This window comes from Corvus cornix, chromosome 11 (assembly GCF_000738735.6).
Source record: "Corvus cornix cornix isolate S_Up_H32 chromosome 11, ASM73873v5, whole genome shotgun sequence".
In the NCBI taxonomy this organism is placed as follows: domain Eukaryota; kingdom Metazoa; phylum Chordata; class Aves; order Passeriformes; family Corvidae; genus Corvus; species Corvus cornix.
Genome location: NC_046341.1, coordinates 3560680 through 3572162, shown reverse-complemented (window position 1 = coordinate 3572162; position 11483 = coordinate 3560680).

Below are 11483 nucleotides of genomic sequence, written 5' to 3'. Positions count from 1 at the left end.
ACATGCACTCTTCCTAGCAATTCTGCAGTTTTAAATAGGGATCCATTAGATACGTACAAATTTTTTCCATTTGAAAACTAAAATAAAACAATTTTGGCCATGCCTCATAACAAGAGGTGGACGGACTTGTTGTTTTTCTTAGTAAGGGACAGCTAGAAATTGAACTTTTATATGTTTAATAATGATTTTAAATCCACTGTGTTTGTTTGATGTGATTCTATAATAAACTTCTTTACAGTCTGATGCAGATTTTGTTGACATAAGCCTAAAAACTGTGTTAAAAGCACATGAACCTACTTAGTCTTTTTATTCATTGGAAACCTTATGGACCAGCTCAGTTTCTGATTGAGACATTCCTGGAAATTTCAAGAAGCTCGAGATAGAGATGTTAGCACAGGAAGAGTGGTGATGGAAGATGAAGCCTTCCAACTGCCAGAAAATGGTCAGCATCCCTCAGGATCAATTCCTTTTAAAAATTCTATACAGAAATACTTCTGTTCTTTCCATTTTGACAGCGCTCTCAGATTGGCCTTGGGTAGGATTCCTGCAATAGCAGAGCTCTCTTGCATGACCCACAGCCATAAAAACCAGCTACCACTGTGGTTCATCCACAGAAACCTCTGTGGTGCAGCTTGTAAGGCTTTGTCAAGTAAGACCTTTCTTTTGAAATCTTCTACTGTTTCTTTCCCCCCTCCACCCGGGGGAATTTATTACCTGCTTCAGCTGCTGCTTGGAAAATGAAAACTCATCTCTGTCAGAACCTGAGGGCACCAAGACATGTCAGTGGCCTCACCTGGGACCTTCTCCCTGGGCCCAGGAACCCCATTTCAGCTCAGCCTGGTGGTTTGAGTCCCTTCTGCACAGGGCTGCAGGGGTCCCTCATCCCAAATTCCAGGCCCTCTTCCCTGGATCTGCTTTGCCGCTAGGGACATTTACTGTTGAAAATGTTTATTCTTGAAAACTGAATGTTATTATGAGAAAACTGGAGATTGAAAGAGCCTAATTGCACTTCAGTAATTGTAAATTTTGTCTCCGAACAAAAAGAGAAGCTAATAAAAGATAGAAAGTCAATCTGATCCAAGTCAATCTGATCCTCTTTTTTTTTTTTTTTCTCTTTAACCTGTTCAAATGATAGGTAAAAATAAAATACATGCCCTGGATTCTCAATAATTCCACTATAGCAAAGACAAACTGATTTATGATGGAAATGAAGGCGGTCCTGTGGCTTGGGGTTTGTTTTGTTTCTTTTTTGTATTTGCTCTTACATGCAGAGTGCCACATAAATATATGTAGGACAAGAGTCTGAACTGAGAAACTGACTGTGCTATTATTCAAGAGAATAGCAGAGCTTCAGTTCATTTCAAAGGAACAAGATGGATCCAATGATTTCCAATAAATCTGTGTTTGTGCCTGCAAAGTGTTCATCCAAGGCAGATTTATCAGGAAACATCACTCCCCACGTATCCTAAAGATGGCTTATTCTTGTAATAACGGGGTTTATACACAGATTTCTTTTTTCTAAGTTCTCACACCAAAGATTTTTTAAAAATATCTATGTGATCAGCTGAAAAACAGCCCTTTTCAGGCTGATAAGAGGAAGTAAAAGGTCTCTTCCCCTGTTTTCCTTTCAGGGTTGGTGAATGAGCAGTGCTTGCAGTGGGAGAGCAGAGTGGGAAACTGTGCTGCAAGCTCTGAACACATTTTGTAATAGCTTGGAACAGAGTTTGTAAAATTACTTTAAACGAGCGGCTATCCCATTTTGAAGAGTTCATAAATCTCGTAAGAAACTGAAAAAAGCAAACTTGCTGTAGTTACTTAGTGCTCCTCAATTACTCAGACCCTCCAAACAGGCAGTTCTGAGGGTGGTTTTGTTCCAGCTCCCAAAGCTGGGTGTTTAAACTGGGATAGCAATGTTCCACTGCCACCACGGTAGCCAGTGTTTAGCTTTAATCTTCATTTTAGATAAATACAACATTGTTTAGTAGAATTATCTGGCTTGAAGCACAGGAGGCTTGTACTCAGAGCCTACAGAATCAGCTCAGTGCTCTCAGCTGCACAGTTTTCTTTAGAGTACTGCTTGAAGGCTACCTGGGTTCAGGATTTCCTTCCTGATTCTTCAGCTCTTTGAGTTTTTCTTGTTTAATTTGGCTGCAGTGAGTTGTTGTCCAGGTACTGAACAGAGATCAGATCATGGGAATATTTGTTTCAAGTGATTAATCCCTTTATTTTGAGCAGTTGTCTGAAATCATGGTTATGAACCTGAGGATTTTTATTTAGGGCTCTGTAGAATCAGAACTTTTATGATAAAACTCTGGTTTCTATGTCTTTTTTTTCTACCAAATTTAGGAATATTTGTAACTGACAATGGACTGAGACTGTTTCTAATATTTTATCAAATATTTTATCTTTTTTTTTTTTTAAGGAAAACCAAAGCTCTTGGAGATTTTAAGAAATGTCCTTAATATCTCAATGCATAGTTACACTGATTTTAATACTTTTTTGTTTTCAGCCATGGGTCCTAAATACAATGTTGAAAGTTGCAAATGTTGTTATGAACTTCGAATTTATTTGCTTTATTGTCTGATACTCTATTTTGCTCTTACAGAGTTGATAGTAAATAAAAGTGGAATACAGTGCTTGAATTTATATGTCAGTGTACTTCCCCCTTGTTACCACAGAATCCTTGTAATTATCACAGAGATTGCTCCCACAGAGGCTTCAAGCCACTCTTTCTCCCCCCTTTTTATGTTGGTATCATGAAAAAGTGCAAAAACCCCCTAATTTCTCTTTTAGTATGAAAAATAAAAAGTAAGTGTTAACCAGAATTGTTTCCCCACCACCTCTTTACAAATAGGCCTTTCATTTTTTCCTTCTTTTGTATTTTCCTCACTTGGAAAAGTCTTCATTGGTGATTCAGTTCCCAGATAAAACTTCTATTAGCATTTACCAGCTCATTCAGCACCTTGATATTAATTCCTGTTCAGGCTTAGATGGCATATTAGAGGGAAATGAGGCTAAAGATTTAAGCAGATACTTTTAATTTATGTCTGGCTCTAATAGAAGATGGACAGAATCTTACAGGGCAGAATATTAAGCTACTCTCTCCTGCACGAAACTTTTATGCTTATAGCACAAATCATTCAGTGTAGTAGCCAATTCTCCCTTATAACAGTTATTTCTAAATTGATGTTTGTAATTTTTCTCCTTCATTGCTGAGACAAATTTTTACACTTGTGTGAATTTGGGCATCAAAGCAGTTTCTAAGTGCTGAATTAAATTCCCTTCTAGCCTGTGGAAACAGGAAGAAGGCTGGGTGTAAGAGTGAGAAGCTGTCTCCCTGTTCTCCAGCTTGCAGTAAGAATTAGAATTTTAAACACCCTGGAGCAGAGAGCGAGGAGGAAGAGGAACAGAGGACACCAGGAAGAGGAAGCTGCAGGATTCAAATATGGAGGGAATCTCACTGAAGTTGATGAGAAATTCAACAAAACGTTTGTGATCCTTTGGGGAAGGACATCACTTTTCATCTGTTGTGGGGCTGAGCTCCCCTGGGCTGTACCTCAGGCTGTGAACAGTACAGAGCCCCACATGAACTTTCCACTTTTCACTGCTCTCTCTTTTTTACCTTCTCCATCATAAAGGAGTGGATGAATAGCTCATTACAGAGGGAGGAGCTGAGCTGGGCTCTGCTTAGGGAAATAACTGACCTGAAGCACTGACAATCCTGGTGTTTTATGGACATCAAGGCCTGATTTCTTGTAGCTGCATCATGTGGGAAGTGTTGGATTGTCCGTGAGTGACCTTGGCTTTGCCCTGGATCACCAGTCTCTCCGTGATCAGAGTATTTTTGCAGCCCACTCCAATTCAACTCCAGGCATTGACTGAGTTAAAGGAGGAGGAGTTCAGGTTTCAGCTTGCTTATTTACTGGGTAAATGTTTCTTTTACAGTTAGTGTTTAAGCCTACAGGGATGAGTATAGGCTGACTGTTATAATCCTATGCAAATTTATTTAGTCTCTTGTATGCTAAAAGTATTCATTAGTTTTAATAAACACAAAGATTGGGAAATCGAGAGCTGTAATAATTGCTTTACACAGCATGGAACTTAATAATCAGGCAGCAAACCCCTTTAAAATCTCTTGTGTTTATACTACTGGCAATGAAAGTACTGCTTTTACACTGTTGTCTTCAACAGACCTGACTTTTAGTGTTGCTGGAGTTTCCTTGAGGCAATTACTTTGGAAAATTATCTGTTGGAATCGTGGTGCCTGGACTCAGTTTAATTGCTGAACGCTGACTTGTTCTGTGACATGGTGTTATTTCATAAAGTTACCAGTGGTCTTAACAGATGTGTAATGCTGCAGCCGAGGCACTGAAGTGTTTACAGTGTTCAGCTTGTGTATAAATCCAGGAATACAGAAATTGCAAGGATGTCAGAATTTATGAGACCAACCTATTAATCTGTCACCAGCTCTAAAGGCCTCTAAAAGCTCAATTACCACTAAGGTGGCTCCACGTTATCCCCACAGTTCTGCAGGATTGAATCACAGTGAGGAAAAGGTGGTGCTTATTTTGGTCATTTCTGTTGTTTCTGTGCACTTGCTACATACTGTTTGTTTAGTTTCTTAACATTTCTACAACTGTGGAATTAAAAAAAAACAAAACAAAAAACCTGAATCAATGCTCTGTGGGCCAGTTAATCTAACCTTTTAAAATGATGTTTGCAAAGGAACTGTTCCTGCTGAATGGGAAATACATTCAGCTGATCTCTCTGGGTTTATTTCTACAGTCAGTGGTAGGAAAGAGGTTCTTCCAGAAGGTCACTAAATGTGTTCCTCTGTCCCCACTGACTGTAGGAAGGTCCTGCTCTCTGCAGTCAGTGTTATCCAAGCAAACTACATAGCCTCGATTCGCTTACACCTTCAGGTCAGGGCTGGGATTTCATACGAAATCCATAATTATCATGGGCAGGACACAGTCAGGGCTCCTGGACAGTGGGCAGAGCTCTCCCTTAGCTCCAGAGGAGGCTGTGTCAGGAAGCCTGGGAAAGCTGCTGAACTCAAGCAGTACCAGAGGTGTGGACTCATCCATCAGCCAGGGCCCAGTGGGTGCTGAAGTAATTATTACCAAACCTTTACATCTTTCTTAATTAGCAGATTTGTTCTCCCTGCCAACAGCGGATCTCGTCCTAGTTTATGTACTCATAAAATGCATCTTGGAGATTAGAAGTGCTGGAGTGTGCCAGCTTCCAAGAGTTGTGAATAATTTGCTGTCAGGCTGGAGCCAGTTTTTCCCCATCTCAGGAGCTCCTCCAGCAGCTCAGAGCAGCAGATGCGGGGGGCTTGTCCCCAGTTGCCAGAACACTTTTCCCCTTGAGCCCTGCACTCTGTGCTTCACAGGGAACAGAGTTTAGGAGCAGCCTGGCATTCAGCAGCACTGGGATGTTGGGAAAGAAGGAATATTTTCTGAAATTTAAATTAATGGCTATGAAAGTGCTGCTCTGCTACTGCTTGGAGATCTAAATGCTGCTGGAGTAGAGTTCATTGTTTTCATTTAAGCTTTTATTGATTATTGACCCCAAAGAAATTACCCACAGACTGGAACACAAAAATCTCTACGATGCAGATTTGTATTTCATTTGATGTGATAGCAAATACAGTTATATCAGAGAGAAAAGCATCTTCAGGAGACTCTTCTGGTGCTGCAGATGGCTTTTTGCAAATACTGTACTGGTGGCTGGTGAAATCTCTGAAGAGATGGAGCAAAATAAGTGAAGGCCACAACCTCAATTTACAGCAGACAAAATTAGAAAGTGAAAGGATTTTTGGGGAATGCACCTCTTCAGAAGGCACTGATTTTGTGTGTCTTGGTGTGTGTGTGTCTGCCCTTGTAATTGGGTGTGGTCCTGAGGATGTGCAGTGCTCTTGAGGATGTGCAGTTGTCCTGCCCTTACTTTTTCCAGGGGTCAGAGACTGAGGCTGATGGATTTTTGGGGTTTCTCTGCAGTCACAGTGCAGGATTTTAACTTTTCAGCTTTCCAGAGGGCAATGCTGCACATGTCCCTAGCAAGGCCATGGTAAGAGGGTGTGTTCACTGAGCTCAGGAATTCCCATTGATAACCCAGTGATCTCCTTCCTGCCTACGGAATATTTACATCCACCTTTGATGTGTGTGGATCAGTGTGCCCATATGCTCTGGTTAGGAGTGATTTATGGGATAGGAACTAGAGGCTGATCCTGAAATAAGCTTGTTTTACATACTAATTGCTGTACTATTTGATGTTTCCTTCAAAGTAGAAGTTTTTATCAGCAGTTTGAGTTTGGATGGATTAACAAAGATTAGTACAGAAGTTTGAAGAAAATATGAAGTGTAGTACATTTTATAATGTTCGTTCAGGACAAGAAAACACTTAAAAGATTAAGTAGCAGAATAACAATGAATTATATGATCTTTTTAAAGTTAATGGCATTGTATTTTTTATCTTCAAAATATTCAATAAGCCAATGTCCCAGGTGGGTTGTAGGAAGAACAGCTGATTCTGACACCTGCATGATGTTCTGGCTGGGATCAGCACATGGAAATTTAGGACCCTTGTTGGGAAGCAGTGCATCTCTGGAATTGCTGAAGCTCTCTGGAAATATTCCAAGTGTGTAATTATTTGTGTGGCACGAAGGAAGGAAGAAGGCTCAGTGCTGTGATTCTCTCATGGATGTTTTGTTGCTGCTTATTGGAAGCGTTTGTTGCATTCTGCTCTGCTTTCCTCTCTTTGGCTGTGAATTCATCACCTGCAATTGAAGTGCAATTTATTCCATGGTCACTGTGTTTCCTCATGGATGCTGAGGAAGAGATGTGTGGGAGCAGACAAATTCACTTAATGTCACCTGGCTGGGTCAGCTGTGTCACTGAGCAGAGACAATGTGGGCAGTAATATCCTTTTTTTCTAAATGCAGGACTTGCTCTGTGTACAGACTTCCTCCCTTGGCTACTGCCGTGCTCTCCTTAATGAAATATTTATTTGAAACCCCTTTCCCATTTGATTTTTTTGCTTGCATCCTAACGAGACGTGACAGGGGGATAGCAGACTGCTAAAGCATGGAGACCTGTAAATAAAGGAACTGTTCCATCTTATTAAATTTGTGCAGGGGGGGAAAAAAAGAGAGAGAACTGTTTCATATGCTATTAGATTATTTCCTCACAGTCACAGGTATTTTGGTGGCAGTGGTTCAGATTTAGTGGCTTTTTAATGTATCAAACTTAATTTTCTTTGCTGTAGCTCTGTCAGTTGTGAACTAAAGTTTTCTCCTTTGCTTTTTAATTATTCCATGGATTAATATATTGAAAATGGGCTCATTTCTATGCCTCAAATTAAGCTAGCTCTGTTTTAGCTTTTTCTCAATTACTCCTGTAATTAAGACCCGTTAACCCGTGGCAGAAAATAAAATAAGAAAGTAGAAACAAAAATTAAAAAGGAGGGGAGAGGATTCCCTATTTGGCTTTCTTAATCATAAATTGCTTAAAACTCTTTCTGGAACAGCCACTACAGGGGAAATTATTAAGGAACTTGACAGCCTCTATGTAGTTTTGAGAAGAACATAAAGTTTTCAGACAACAGTCCCATCAGGGATGCCAGTTGTAAACAGCCTGGATGTACCCACTTAATTATGTGAAAACCTGTCGTGGTGCTCTGGGGAAGAATTTAAAACGGCTAAACCTGCATCCCACACTGGAAGTGGGATATTTAATCAAGTCAAAAGCTTCATTGCACCCTATGGCCAGCCAGGTGAAACCCAGGCTGTTAAATATTTTATTAGTGTTGATGTTCATCCCAGCCATATATCAGGGCATGGTAACAACAACAGAAGGGTTTCTTTCACTCAGACTCTGATGGGGAATTTTCCTCGTCACTTAGGGTGGTTACTAGGGAAAGTGGTCTCAGGGAGGGCTGCGTTGAGCTCTGAAGTGGTGCTGGCTGAAATGTGTGAAGATGGTCTGGACGCTGCACAGGAGAGAACAATTCGTAAGTGTGCACCATTTTTTATTCTTTTTACACTGCCAGGCACCATTAACTGCATTAATATAAAAAAATGAGGGCATTGTGGTAACTCACTGTCACACAGACTATTTTTGCTCAAGCCCAAAGACACAGCTAAAAAAAAAATAGAGAAAAAAACCATGGGTTTTGCTTCAAAGCAAGCTCAAAAAACTGAAAAATATAGGATCCCTCCTATGATGCTTGTGAAACCAGCTGTGTTATTTATTTTTTTAAATTTTTTGACCACTTTTAGCACTCTTTCAGTGCTTTGGCAAGCAGGCTTGGACACCATGTAAGTTTGTGCTGCAGTTCAGGTCAACACAGCCCTTTATTGGCTATAAATTATTTGTGAGGTGTTCAGTGGTTTACTATGCCTGCACTAGAGGGCCACCATAAAAGTAGTTATGCACATAGGATGTCAAAAATACATTTTTCATACTTTGGAGCTCTCCTAGGACATTGCTTAGGGATTATCGCCCACCTGCGTGCAGTGAGGTTGAATGGTAGTTCTCTTCCTGAAATGTTTATCTCAAAATGCACTAAATTCAGGTCAAAACATTTCCAGACATTAATGATCATCACCAAGTGTCATTGTCTTCAGCAGCTTAGCACAGATAAGCTTTAAGTGGAAAATTAATGGCTCTTTTGTAAACAGAGAGCTTAGTTTAAGCAGCTTGCAAGAGGCCACAAGCACTGATGGCACACAGAGATTCCCAGCGACTTTCCCAGTTTTCCTGCCACTGACCCCAAGTGACAGCAGGGCTTTAGAAATGCCCCTTAATTGAAAGTACAATTGAACTGTGGGCAGCTGAAAGCAGAGCACCCCTAAATCCCAGCTCAGCATTTCACTCATTGTCTGAGCCCTGTCCCCACGTCAGGTTGGAGCCAAGAATTAGCACAGGACACGTCCTTGTGTCCCCAGTGAATTAATTTACCAGAGCAGGGCTCAGTTTGCTTTCTGAAGAAGCAAGTCAATAAGGTTTTATCTTCCTCTCGTTTGATGCCTTTTGAAATCACCACCTTCCTCCAAGATTCTGCAGTAATGAGGTCTCCAAAGTTCCTCTTTATATATTTGTACTTCAAATGGCCTCTTGTTGATTATGTTCTACAGAATACAAATACAAATACAGAGGAGGGGAAAAAAGACTAATTACCTCATCTGGAAAATTATGAATTCCACGCTAAATATCCTTCTGACTTTTCTCCTTTCAGGGATGAATTGTTCCAGTTATTGCTGCCCCTGAGGTGTCTCCACATGGAAAGTGTGGCTGAGCCACATTCACTGCAAAAATGTTGGAATTTGCAGTCCATAGGATATCTAAATACAGAGCTGTTGTATCTCTCAGCCCCCAAAACTTTAAACTTTGCACCTTAATGTGTAATTATTGGCCCTTCTGTAACTTTATATTTAATACCATTGCATTTTTTTTATGTTGCTATTCAAAGTGAACAACAGCTAGTTGGAATGGAAAATAGTTTATATTTCAAGAGAAGAAAAATCATATTTACTATGATAGAGGGCAATCTTTCAAGGGCTTCTATCAGCAGATGTGAGAAGAAAGTAACACTTGGCAGGAATGGAGGTGGGGAGAGAGGAGGGAAGGGAGGGAGGGAGGGAGGGAGTGATGCCGAGGTCAGTAAATTTGTCAGTAAACTCAGCTCAGGGGCAACCAGAAGAGCAATTCTGGTGCTGGCTCTGCCCTGTTCCCTTGAGACACTGTTGCTTGAGATTTTAAAACACTTTCAAGTAGAATCTGAAGCTGCACAGGATTTCAGTGCTGTGTTCAGTTATTCCCAAGGGCTTGTACAGAAAAGATCAGGCAAAGGAACTTCTAAATAAAAGCTGTATTAATTTAGGGACTGAGGAGATCTTGCTTAGTCACTGTGGTAGTTTTAAGACCTTTTGATGCACTTGTTATGAAGCCTGATGATTGAAGCTCTTCACTTTACAGAAGTTTTCTTTCATGTCCCTCAGTAAACTCTCACAGCTGTACCCTGAGTGTGTTCAGGGTCCTGCCGTGGATAACTCATCTGTGAGTTTTGAGAACAGATACCAAAATAGAGCCAAACAATGAGAACCAAGTGTGGCTGAGAGAGGATTTTTTAATACAAGTTAAACAGTTCCTTGAGTACCAGAACTGGAATCTCTGGCCCTCCTGTGTGCTGAGATGTGAGCAGAGAAACTCTGTGTTTCATAATCCATAACCCACGTGTGTAGGGAATTTGGGCTTGCTTTTCAGGTATTTACTGCAGCTGCTTTCTTAGTTAGAAACAAACAACAGCTAAGTCAGAAGATCATCACCTTAAAGGCATGAAAATTCCTGCAGACACCTGTGTGGGAATGGGCATTATTCCCCTTGGATAAGTACCTGAGGGACAAGGCTCTGCCCATTCAAATGACTGATGTTTAGTGGTTCCCCTGCTGCAGGTCACTGTGATTCTCCTGTGTTCATTTATGCAGAGGAAATAAGGTTCTGATAAGCAGGTTTGTATCTTTGATGAGCAACCACGGCTTTGGCTGAACTGGGGGTTTCCTGCAAAAGTGTCATTTTGATCTATGAATCTTCACTGTAATGAGAGCAGAGAATAAAGCCACCACAAGAAAGAAACTAATGAAAACAAAATCCAGCTGTAATGAGACCAGTAGGAAGAACAGGCTTTAGATAATTCTGCCTTCAAAAAGCTGACAGTTTAATTAAAATTCTTATTGAGAACACTAGGTAATATAGCTTTGCATTTAATAGGAATATTTTGCAAAACAAGTGTGTGACTGTGTTTCAAAACATAAATTAATTGCTTGCTGGCTAGAAAAATGACTGAGATGAGTGGATGCTTGCGCCATCCTCCTGCACCATTTGGTGTCCTGCCATGCTACAGGTGCTCACTTTGCATGGCCAGTTTTGCAAAATTGAGCTATTTCAATGTTTTCCTACTTCTAGTGAATCTAGAGCTTTATGTCGTGAAAGGAAGGAAATCAAATACAAAAAAAAGGTAATTAGTTTTTTCATTCCTATTGGCACAAATCAAAGGTGTACATATTGTCTTAAATTTTAATAAAACTGGGGTGAGTTCCAGCTAGGATTCATTTGGAATGTAAAATGCAAACCTTTTTGAGAGAGGATATTGATATTTTCCCTTCAAACCTCACAGACAGTGGTGTCTGAGCTTATCTTTGCAAAGTTCATGCAAAGCCTGGTGTCTGTCCTGCTTATCTCTTGCCTGTTGTGGTGCTTCAGAATGGTGCCTGACAATCCTTATTTTACACCACCGTGAGTGGGTGAGAATTAATCCAGCTTTACAGCCGGCCTGAAAGAACAGAGGCAAAGTGTTTTGCTCAAGGTCATTCAGAGGATTATTGGCAGAGCTGGGATTAAAATTTACTTTTTAAATCCTAAAAGATGAGCATTTTTAAGAGGGCCTGGAAGTGAGGATGTGGAGGTATCTCTCATGAATTG